Source organism: Sturnira hondurensis, unplaced genomic scaffold (genome assembly GCF_014824575.4).
Source record: "Sturnira hondurensis isolate 20B ecotype Veracruz unplaced genomic scaffold, ASM1482457v3 Scaffold0008761, whole genome shotgun sequence".
Lineage (NCBI taxonomy): Eukaryota > Metazoa > Chordata > Mammalia > Chiroptera > Phyllostomidae > Sturnira > Sturnira hondurensis.
The window spans coordinates 3182935-3195404 of record NW_028081392.1 but is presented as its reverse complement, the minus strand read 5'-3'; the positions used below and the strand labels follow the sequence as shown (position 1 = coordinate 3195404).

At 37.2% G+C, this 12470-nt stretch overlaps 1 protein-coding gene across 8 annotated transcripts in view; it reads left to right on the top strand.

Moving 5' to 3' along the window:
* The window catches only part of USP54 (ubiquitin specific peptidase 54), a 148612-nt gene that overhangs the window by 17144 nt on the left and 118998 nt on the right, over positions 1-12470 (top strand). For 2 of the 8 annotated variants that reach the window (XM_037055917.1, XM_037055912.1), the window contains exon 1: positions 6051-6185. The exons of the other annotated variants lie outside the window; for them this stretch is intronic. The gene's annotated coding sequence lies outside the window, so the exon portion shown is untranslated. Of the gene's footprint in view, positions 1-6050; positions 6186-12470 lie in introns of those variants that run through there. 8 annotated transcript variants of the gene reach the window in all.

Genomic DNA, 12470 nt, shown 5'->3' with positions numbered 1-12470 from the left:
CTCTTTGTTTGTTTAGATCTTTGATTTTTTCAGCATTTCATAATATGCTTGGAAGATTAGCAGCATACAGACCCCAAATATGTTTTGATAATTGTATACTTAAGCATTTAATTTTCTTTGGAGTGATTGTAAATAATAGTGTGTTGTACATTTTGGTTTCTGTTTATTATTAAGTGTATAGAAATGTGATTGATTTTTTTGTGTTGATTTTATGTCCTGCAACTTGTTATTATTACTTCTAGAAGTTTGTTTAGTAGATTCCTTGAGATTTTCTATGCAGACAAGCATATCATTTGCAAGTAGAGATAGTTTTATTTCTTCCTTTCCAATCCGTATGCTTTTTCTTCCTCTTTCTTGCCTATTACAGTGCTTAGAACTTGTTTTTTTTTTTAAGATTTTATTTATTTATCTTTAGAAGGGAAGAGAAGGAGAGAGGGAGAGCAATATCAATGTATGGTTGCCTCTCATGCATCCCCCGCTGGGAACTGGCCTTCAACCCAGGCATGTGCCCCAACTGGGAATCGAACCGTGATCCTTTAGTTCGCAGGCCTGCGCTCAATCCACTGAGCTACACCAGCCAGGGCAGAACTTTTAATACTGTGGTTGAATAAGAGTAGTAAGAACAGAAATTCTTGCTTTGTGCCCTACCCTTGGGTGATGGGCCATTTAGTATTTCTTCATTTAAAATTTCTATTTATTGATTGATTTTAGAGAGAGAGGAAGGGGTTGAGTCTTGTACATGCTTTGACCAGGACTGAACCTGTAACCTTTGTGTATCGGGGACAACACTCTAATCAATTGAGCTACCTGGCCAGGGCCCGCATTTAGTATTTCACCATTAAGTGTAATGTTCGCTGTAGATTTTTGTGTAGATACAAAAATAATTTTTTTTACAATTTTTATCAAGTTGTAAAACCACATTTAAAAAAAATTTAGCTGAAATGGTAATTCTTCTGCAATGATTTTTTAAATTTCCCTAATCTAGTATTCACCCTCCATGTTTCCTACTTATTCTACTATTCTTGGGCTCTTACTCAGTTGTATCGTGGTTGATTTGTGCTCATTCATCCCTCTCTCTCCTCGGACATACACCTTCTAGGCTATGAGGGCAGAGGCTGCTTTATACGTTATATCATTAACAGTACAGTTTGCTGGGTAGCTTTGAATTGTTTGATTAGATGAGAGTCAGTGGGTGAATAATTGAACACAAGAATGAGGAATTACCTTCCACAGGGCCTAAGATAGTTTTAGTGATAAGAGTATGAGCTTTGGAGCTGGACAGAATTCAAATCTCAGCCCATCAATTTTATACTACTGTGGAAAATTGAGCAAATTATTAAATATTTCTGAACCTCAGTTCCCTTATCTGTGAAATTAGGATTATAATATATAATATACTACCTGAGCAAATTAAGTGAAATAATAGATGTTAATTCTTAACGCACTAGCTGTCATATAATAGGCATTCAGATTTTAGTTTTATTTTTCCTTCATTCAACAGTTAAGTATTAAATTATGGTGATTTAAAATCACTTTATGAACTATATATAGTTATTTTAAATACTGTTCATGTTTATCTTAAAAACAGCCAAACTCATTTTGATTATGTTGGTTCAAGGGGAAATATGGGCACGTGAGAAAACTGTATGTGGAGAACTTGAATGTTTTGTTGAACAATTCCATGTGCCAATCACTGTGCTCAGGGCTTTGCATGAAATAGCCCGTTTAATCCATACAACAACCCAGTGAAGCACATTTCTTCCTTTAAGGATTATTTATTAGTTAATTATAGTTTTCTCATTTCCACCCTTATGAATAAGCCTCAGGAATGGGGCTAATACAATTTAATGCAGATTTCTAACTTTATAAATGAGATAACAAATAATAACTATTTAATTTCCAAGCCACCATCTTTAATATTTAGGTGTTATTAAGGATAAGTCTTTTTCCCCCTTTAGTCATTACTAAATAAAGAACTTAGTAATGATATTTACTTTATACTTTTATAGAAGTACTTTTGCTGCCCTCAATATATTAGGTTGTTTATTTGTATGAAACTGATCAGAGTAATGAATTTGCCTATTTCCTATGGCACGTGAGTATTTTTCAAGAATTATCACCAGTAACGTTCGAATTGCTTTTTCAAAGAGGAGAAAAGCAGCAGACTGAATTTGAACTTAGAGTTTTTCTTACTTAATATCTTATATTTATTAGGCAAAGACCTATTCTGATTTTAAATTATGGTAAAATACACAAAATAAAATTTACCACTTTAGCCAGTTTTAAATGTACAGTTCAGTAGTATTAAATACCCTTGTGTTGTTGATAATCTCCAGAAGTCTTTCATTTCACAAAACTGGAATTCTGTACCCATTAAACAACACCCTTTTCCTTTCTCCCCCAGTTGCTGGTGACTACCATTATACTGTCTATCTCTGAATTTGACTGTTCTAAGTACCTGATATAAATGGATTCACAGCGTGTTTGTCCTTGGTGTATGCCTTATTTCACTTAGCATAATGTCCACCAGGTTCACCTGTGTTGTAGCATGTATACACATTTCTTCTTAAGAATTTTCTTAAGAAGAATTTTCTTCTTAAGGTTGAATAAATCTTTCACTATGTGTGTGTGTATATATATGTTCATATATGCATATATATATTTAGATGTATATCTCACATTTTACTTATCCATTCACTTGGGTTGCTTTCATCTTTTGGGTATTGTGAAAATGCTGCTGTGAAGAGGGTGCACCATGATCTCTTTGAGGCCTTGGCTTTAAATTCCTTTGGATATATACCCAGCAGTGGAATTGCTGGATAATATTTTAAATTTTTTGAGGAATTGCCATACGATTTTCCATAATGGCTACACCATTTTACAACCCCACCGGCAGTGCACAAGTGTTCCAATTTCTCCATCCTCATCAACAATTGTTATTTTCTGTCTTTTTTAAAAATATATTTTATTGATTATACCATTACAGTTGTTCTATTCCCCCCCTTCATTCCCCTCTACCCACACACTCCTTGCCCCACCATTCTCCCCCCCTTAGTTTATAACCACGTGTCTCAAGTTCTTTAGATTCTATATTTCCCCCACTATTCTCGCCCTCCCCCTATCTATTTTCTACCTACCAGCTATGCTATTTTCTGTGCCTTCTCCCCCCTTCTCCTCCTCCCACCCCCCTGTTTCTAACCCTCCATGTGTTCTTCATTTCTATGGTTCCACTCCTGATCTAGCTGTCCTCTTGGTTTGCTTTGGTTTTAGGTGTGGTTGTTAATAACTGTGTGTTTGCTGTCCTTTCACTGTTCATATTTTTCATCTTCTTTTTCTTATATAAGTCCCTTTAGCATTTCATATAATAAGGGCTTGGTGATGATGAACTCCTTGAACTTGCCCTTATCTGAGAAGCACTTTATCTGCCCTTCCATTCTAAATGAAAGCTTTGCTGGATAAAGCAATCTTGGATGTAGGTCTTTGGATTTCATGACTTCGAATACTTCTTTCCAGCCCCTTCTTGCCTATAAGGTCTCTTTTGAGAAATCAGCTGACAGTCTGATGGGAACTCCTTTGTAGGTGACTGTCCCCTTATCCCTTGCTGCTTCTAGGATTCTCTCCTTCATTTTCATCTTGGCTAATGTAATTATGATGTGCCTTGGTGTGTTCCTTCTTGGGTCCAAGTTCTTTGGCACTCTCTGAGCTTCCTGGATTTCCCGGAAGTCTATTTCCTTTGCCAGACTGGGGAAGTTCTCCTTTATTATTTGTTCAAATATGTTTTCCACTCGTGGCTGTTTCTTTCCCCCTTCTGGTACCCCTATAATCTGGATGTTGGAACATTTAAAGATGTCCTGGAGGTTCCTAAGCCTCTCCTCATTGTTTTGAATTCTCATTTCTTCATTCCTTTCTGGTTGGATTTTTCGTTCTGCCTTCTGGTCCATTCCATTGATTTGAGTCCCAGTTTCCTTTCCATCGCTATTGGTTTCCTGGACATCTCCCTTCATTTCAATTAGTTTAGCCTTCATATGTTCCTCTAATTTGTGACTATAATCAACCAGTTCTGTGAACATCCTGATAAATAGTGTCTTGAATTGTGCTTCTGAGAGGCTGGCAATCTGTTGGTTGCTTAGAGTTATTGGCTCTGGGACTTTGAGTTCTTCTTGCGCCATCTTTTGGGCTGTTCGTGCCTGTTCCATAGCAGGGCAACTCAGTTGCTGGGTTGTGATGATGTATGTGGGGGCGGGGTCAAAGAGGGACAATGGCTTCCCGTCTGCCGCCTGCCGCTGTGGCCCCCACCGGTGCCGCAGCCACCACTGTCACCAGGCCCACGCATTTCATTCCACTGCATGCGAGTGTGCCACCGCCGTCAGCCCTCCACCACTGGGTTCGCCCCCTGAGGCGTGCGCAGTCCGTCTCACTGTGCGCAAATGTGCGACCGAGGTCAGTCTGCCCCACACCCCGACTGGTTCCGGGCTGCCTGCGCGCCTAGGTCGGGGGATCTGTCCTGCCCAACCCAGCTCTGCTGCTGGCTCCGCCTCTCTTACCGTCCCGTTGAACGGTTCGTAGTTGTTGGACTTCCGTATAATTCAGTTTTCTGATCTTTGGGTGTGTACTTGTTCTCCAAACCTTTGTTGTATTCAAACTTGGTTGTGGGTGAAGGCACAGTGTTTCCACCTATGCCTCCATCTTGGCAGAAGTCTATTTTCTGTCTTTTTAATAATAGCCATCCTACTGGATATGAAACAGTATCTCATTGTGGTTTCGATTTGCTTTTCCCTAATGACTTGGTATGTTGAGCATCTTTTCATGTGCTCATTGGCTATTTGTATATCTTCTTTGGAAGATATACCAAAGTTCATTCAAGTTCTTTTTGAACCTCTAAATTGGTTGATGTTAAGTTGTAGTTTTTAATATATTTTTTTATATTAACTCCCTATCAAATAAATGATTGACAAATATTTTCCCCATTCTGTTGCCTTTTCGCTCTGTCGATTGTCTTTGATTCACAGAAATTCCACTTTTTTGTTTTTAAAATATTATTATTATTATTATTTAAGACATTTAAAAAGAATAATACAGTAAACTTTCTTGTAGTCACTATCCAGGACACTAAACAATACTAAATTAGTTGAAAGACCCTAGGTTTCCCCTTCTTGATTGAAAGTCCTTTGCCATCTCTCTAAGGTAACCATTAATGAATATAAGTGTTTCTCTTGACTAGTTTGTACTCCTTAGCCACCCTGTTATTGTATTAGAAGTTTAGTGCAGTGTATGGAAGAAGTAAAAACACTGCAGAAGTGTCCTGAGGAAAACTAAGGTGGGAAGGGTTCTTTCTCAGATTTTATTTTATTTAGTTTAGTTTGAAGTCCAATTCAGCACTCTGTCAGAGAGAGTTGTACATAATAGGTGCACAGAAAATTTGTTATATGACTGTTTGCTACACAGATACTTTTGATTGAAGATATTTAGTACCAGTATTATATCATTTGAAGTGAAGCTTATATATCTTTTGGGTTAGAATTATTAAGTGCTTTACCAATAAATAGGTAACTGTGGTAGAGTAAATGGCTTAGAAGTAGTGAAACTGAGAGGCAAACTTGAATTTACAGCATTTAGTTAGCTCTAACTACATAGGGTGCATTTAGCTGGTTGAACAAGCAGAGTAAGAGAGATATAGAAGCCTGTTCCTGGTTTAGGAAAATGAATCGTAAATTCTGAAAAAGAGGGTGAGTCTGGTAAGGTCTGACTCTGGGCAAGGAGCTGTTGAAACAAACAGTGCTATGTTCACAGGATACTAGTAAAGGATTTGAGCTCCATTATAGCTGAAAATGAAATCCTTTTCTAGAGAGGTTATGATAGAAGCAGCAGCAGCTGCTGCAGCCGCTGCCACCTGAACTTGGTGACTGTGTGAAGTGGCTAGAGCAGGAAATGATTATATGGCACTAGGCGTGTGCAGGGAAGGACTTGTTCTGGCTCTGGACAAGTGGTTGCACAGGTTGTGGGTGTCACTTTAAACACATAAAAACCTGCTTGCTGGAGAAGCACCTTCCTGAGAATCAGGTGTGCATCTGAAGGGATGAGCTCATTCTTCTTACCAGACCTGCTGTAGATGCTGAGTGAGTGTTTTCCTAATTGCAAGTCCTGCAGCTGGAGAAGCAGGAAATTGTTGAAGCTTCCAGTACTTCGTGAGTAGCAAAAAAAAAAAAAAAAAGCTATTTTGGGACTCTTGAAATGTGTGGCCGTGAATATCAGGCTGAAGGTGACACACATGAACATTCAGTGTTTCCGTTGAGAACTGCAGTGAAGGGTTGAGGAAAGCTTGGTGCTTTTGACTTTATTCTAGTGATTCTTTTGGTGGTGACTTAGTAATTTCTTTCCTACAGTGTCTTGTTTGGTTTTACTGTTTTGGAAAATGAGAATCCTGGGGGCTCTTTTTCAATTTCCGAGGATCTTTATAGCTCTTTTTTTGAGCCTTTAGTTGATGGGATTTATTCTACTTTTGAAGTCCATTGGACCACTTTCAGAGCCCTATGCATGATTCTATTTTGTTTTGTTTTAATTTGCCTAAACTATTCACTTTAAGTAAGCCTCTTTAAAATAAAATTAGATTTAAAAAGAAAACCAATTACTTATTATTTTTGTTTAACTTTTATTTTGAGGTAAATCTAGGTTCACACAGTTATAGAGACCTCTAACTCTGTAACATCTTGCAAAACTGTAGTGCAATTATTACAACCAGGATGTTGACATTGATACAGTAAAGGTACAGAATATTTTCACCACAGAATCTATCTTATTGCTCTTTTATGCCACACCCATTTCTTTAGTACCTGTCAATCACTAATAGAAAAATCAATTTTTATGCATGAGATTTTATGTTCCATCTTCAGTAGTTTTGTATTAGGGATCCATATGGCTTTATGAAAAGAGCCCTGGACTACAATAGGAGATTTTGGTTCATTGTAGCTCTCTGACCTTGGGCAAATAATTTTAATCTCTGTGTTTCAGTTTCCTTATATATAAAATGAGATAATGATATGTTAATTTTAAAAAATATTTTATTTATTTATCTTTAGAGGGGAAAGGAAGGAGAGAAGGAGAGAAATATCAATGTGTGGTTGCCTCTCGTGAGTCCCCTGCTGGGAACTGGCCTGCAACCCAGGCATGTGCCCTGACTGGGAATCGAACCGCGATGGTGTGGTTCACAGGCCCGTGCTCAATCCACTGAGCTATACCAGCCAGGGCTCATATGTTAATTTTTTTAACATACCGAGGACATGCTTATTGATTTTAGGGAGAAGGGAAGGGAGGAGGAGGAGAGAAAGGGGGAGAAACATTAGGGCAAGAAAGAAATATTGATTAGTTTCCCTGTCTGGATCAGGGAGGGAACCTGCAACCTAGGTATGTACCCTGGCTGGGAATCAAACTGACCTTTCAGTTTACAGGATGATGCCCCAAATGAGCCACACTGGCCAAGGCTGGTATATTAATTTTTGTCTAACCTATTTATAGAATTTTTAAAAGAAAGTACAAAGTTTTTTAAAAAAATAACTACTATGGCCCTGGCTGGGTGGCTCAGTTGGTTGGAGTGTTGTCCCATTTACCAAAAGGTTGTGGGTTCAATCCCTGGTCAGGGCACATGCCTAGGTTGAGGATTTGATCCTTAGTCAGGGTGCATGCAGGAGACAAAAACTGATGTTACTCTCACATCAGTGTGAGATTCTTCTCTCTCTCACTCGCTCCCTCTCTTCTACCTCTCTCTCTAAAATGAATACAAAATTCTTGGGTGAGGATTTTAAAAAGTATTATGTACACTATTATTAGCAGCAAGAACAATAATTTTCAAACTGGAAAGTACATAGCAAATTGTAAACTAGAAATTATAGCCCAGTATGGTTAAGGCTGACTATTTAAAAATGAATTTACATCTTAAAGCTCAGCTGAATTTCAGAGTGCTGAATTAACTAATGATCTCAGAACCACAGTTTTAATATTTGAGAAGTCATAAAAACCAGAGAGAGACAAATGTTCTGATGTACTAAATGAGGAAGGTAGTTGGAAAACTATAAACCTGTAAAAATTGATATTAGCTACTGGGAAAATTCAATTACCAATGATCAAACAGGTGATAATGGAGTATTAAACCAAAAGAGCACGGGTTGATTATCATAACAAGTTCCTTCTCTTTCTATTCTTGAATCCTGTGCTTCTATTTCTATTTAGAATTATGAGGTTAGTAGATCAGGGGATTGTTCTAGTTATAGACATAATCCTGCAGTTTCATATTCTTTCATGATACATCTGTGGCTGATATGTAATAAAATATGGTTTGGCTGATTAAAAGAATGTGTAAAAGATTGAATAACTGTACTCACTGATACTCTTGAATTTACCAGGAAAGTTTCTGGTAGATTATTTTTGGACTTTGGATAGAGTAGAAATTTGTAAAATGTTAATCAGGTATGTAATTTGCCAAGCTGCCAGAGTAGTTAATATGACAGGTGATGAGTAGAGCCTTAAAATTTTATCAGCGGATGAAATCATGGGCCCAAATTGAAATGAAATTTAACAAGGATAAGCCTATGTTTAAATTCAAAACCTAAAATGCTCAAAAACAGTATGAGGAAGAGATGGTTGGGCAGCAATTTATATGGAAAATTTCTGGGAATTTTGGTTACTCATAAATGTAGCAGGAACTGCCTGTGCAATGGGGCTGCTAAAAATACGTTCAGCTATATTACTAGGAGTTTATTCAGGTCACAAACTATTGGTTCTACTATATTTTTGTACTGGATTGGAAATACACTTTGCATATTGGCTATTTCAGTTGACACTGACGAAGTTGAGAGCATTCCAAGGGAGGCAGACAGAACCATAAATGGTCTGAAAACAATTTGTATAGGAATCTATGGGGACTTGGGGAAGGAAGTGTTGAGAAATTTTAAAACTGCAAAAGAAATAATATAGCAAATATTTCTAGTCCTACCAGAATTAACCATTTTAACAGCTATTTCCCCTACCTCTGAGAAATAAGACACTGTAGATAAAGCTAAAGCCTCTTCACACTCTTTCCCTATTAGTAAATCTTATTTTATCAAAGTAATGTGTATAGTTTTAAAAATTCAAATAGTGTTATAAAGATTTTACTTGTTTATTTTAGGAGAGAGGGAGAGGGAGGGAGAAAGAGAAGGAGATAAAGTTCAGTCAGTTGCCTCACGTATGACCCTGACTGAGACGAACAGCAACCCAGGCATGTGCCCTGACCAGGAATCAATGGTGACCCTTTGCTTTGCAGGATGGTGCCAAACCAACTGAACCACACTGGTCAGAGCCAAATAGTGTTATATGCAGAGAAGGAAAAATAGCAGTTACCCCACCCTCTGAGGCAACGATATTCACTTGCCTGAAATATTACTAATGGTATAATTTATCACTTGGTATAAGATATTAAACATATATAAATGCCATAGAATATGGTTTTGGCTCTTTAATGCATATAGGTCTTCTCCCTTATAGTCTCAATATAACTCTGTAATTGGGGGGGGGGCGTTAAATCATTATTTATTGTTTATATTTTACAAATATTGAACCTGAGCTATATAATATTACATAATGATTAGAATTCTTTTCTTCCTTAAATAAAATTATATAGGTTTCAGGTGCACAGTTCTGTAACACATCATCTGTATGTTGCGTTGTGTGTTCACCACCCCAAGTCAAGTTTCTTTCCATCACCATTTATCCCTCCTTTACCCTCTTCTATCTTCCCCACCACCTTTTCCCTCTGGTAATCACATACCATTGTCTGTATCTGTGAAGTTTGTTTCTTAATCCCTTCACCTTTTTCACCCAGCCCCCAAATCCCCTCCCTTTTGACAGTCTGTTCTCTGTATCTATGAGCCTGCTTCTATTTTGTATGTTAATTAATTTTGTTCATTGTATTCCACATGTGAGTGAAATAATATAATACTTGTCTTTCTCTGACTGGCTTATTTCATTTAGCATAATACTCACCAGGTCCATCCATACTGTTGCTAAAGGTAAGGTTTCCTTCTTTTTTACAGCTGAGTAGTATTTCATTGTATAAATGTGTCAGTTTTTGTGTCCACTAATCTACTGATGGGCACTTGGGCTGCTTCCAAATCTTGGCTATTGTAAATAATGCTGCAGTGAATGTAGAGGTGCATATATTCTTTTGAATTAGTATTTCAGGTTTCTTGGATAAATTTCTAGAAGCAGAATTTCTGGGTCATAAGGCAGTTCCATTTTTAATTTTTTGAGGTAACTCCATATTGTTTTCACAGTGGCTAAACCAGTCTTCATTCCCACCAACAGTGCACAAGGGTTCCCTTTTCTCCACATCCTTACCAGCACTTGCTGTTTGTTGATTTATTGATAATAGCCATTCTGACAGGTGTAAGGTGATGATATCTCCTTGTGGATATCAGAGAAATTTGTATTTCTCTGCTAATTAGTGACATTGAGCATCTTTTCATATATCTATTGGGCATCTGTATATCCTCTTTGGAGAAGTGTCTATTCAGGTCCTTTTCCCATTTTTTTTAATTGGACTGTTTGGTTTTTTGGTGTTGAGTTTTATAACTTATTATAAATTTTGGATATTAACCCCTTATCAGTTGTATCATTGGTGAATATATTCTTCTGTTCAGTGGGTTTTCTTTTCATTTTGCTGATGGTTTCCTTTGCTGTGCAAAAAGTTTTTAGTTTGATATGGTTCCATTTGTTTATTTTTTTCTTTTGTTTCCCTTACCTGAGGAGATATATCAGGAAATATATTGCTGTATCTGAAATGTCCAAGGTTTTACTGCCTATGGTTTCGATTTTTATGGCTTCAAGTCTAACATTTAAGTCTTTAATCCATCTTGAGTTTTTTGTTATGTATGGTGTAAGAAGGTGGTCTAGCCCTGGCTGGTGTGGCTCGGTGGATTTCAGGCCAGCCTACGAACTGAAAGCTTTCTGGTTCAGTTTTCTGTCAGGGCATATTCCTAGGTTGTGGATCACTTGGGGGCATGTGAGAGGCAACTGATTGATGTTTCTTTTACATGTCAATGTTTCTCTCCTTTTTCCCCCTTCCCCTCTCTCTGAAAATAAATAAATAATACATTTTTTAAAAAGAAGGTGGTCTATTTTCATTCTTTTGCAAGTATCTGACCAGTTTTTTCAATACCATGTGTTATTATTTTTAAAGATTTTATTTGTTTATTTTTAGAGAGTGGGGAAGGAAGGGAGAAAGAGAGGGAGAAAAACATCAGTGTGTGATCGCCTCTCACACACCCCCTACTGGGGACTGACCTGCAACCTAGGCATGTGCCCTGACTGGGACTTGAACCAGCAACCCTTTGGTTTGCAGGCGGGCACTCAGTGCACTGAGCTACACCAGCTAGGGCAAGTTGCCCTATTTTTAATAAGGCATCTTACCCAGGTTACCTATGCTTGATGTCTTAGAATCACACCCACTTTGGCCCACACTCTTCAGAAAGTAAGCCTACAGTTTTCAGATGTAGGGGAATGGCATTTGCCTGGCTGTATTGGGTTGAAAGAATTTTAAACATCAAACTGCTTCTTAAACACATTTTAAAATTGCCATACCATTTTTAAGTACTGCCCCACATTCCCACCTGCAGACAGCTCCAATTCCTGAGCCTTTTCTGGGTTCTTTAGTGGGAGTATGCATGCTTTTGGTTGCCAACATTTACCCTCCATTTCCATCTCTGGTATGTTAATCAATTACTGCACATTTATCAGCTTTTCAGCTTCCAAAATTTTGTGTAAATTGTATGCCTGCAATCATTTTCTTTCCCAATTTCTTGCCCTTGTAGATTTTTATCCTTTGTATTCTTTTGCTTTTAGTGGAGACTTAATTTAAGAGTTAGTAGAGGTAAATCTGTGTTTAATCCACAATTTAAACATATGCAATGCATTTTTATAATTTTATATACAGATAAAATGCATGTACAAGTAACACATAGTAGTACTTTATGTGTTTTATAATTTTTATGTAAATTGAATATTTATAGGAGTACTATAACTTTATTTTTGTATTATGTTGAAATCTAATATTGCAATAAATGTGGTTCATCTATACTTAAATAATGCATAGCATTAAATCTGAACACTATATTACATTGTATTTATCTACCCCCCTTTGATGGACATTTAAATTGTTTCTAGTTTTTCTCTATTTAATATATATGAATGTAAATGTCTATATTTAATGTGTGAGAATATTTTTAGGCTATGATGAGAAGTGAATTGCTAGATGTCTTAGTTATCTATCACTGTGTAACAAATTATCCCCAAATTTAGTGATTTAAAACAACAAATATTTTTTTAACTCATAGTGTCTATGGGTCAGGAATCTAGGTGTCTGTCTCAAAGCCTACAGTCAAGTTGTAGCTGGAGCTTCGATTTCATCTGAAGACTTAACTTAGGATCTGCTTCCAAGTTCT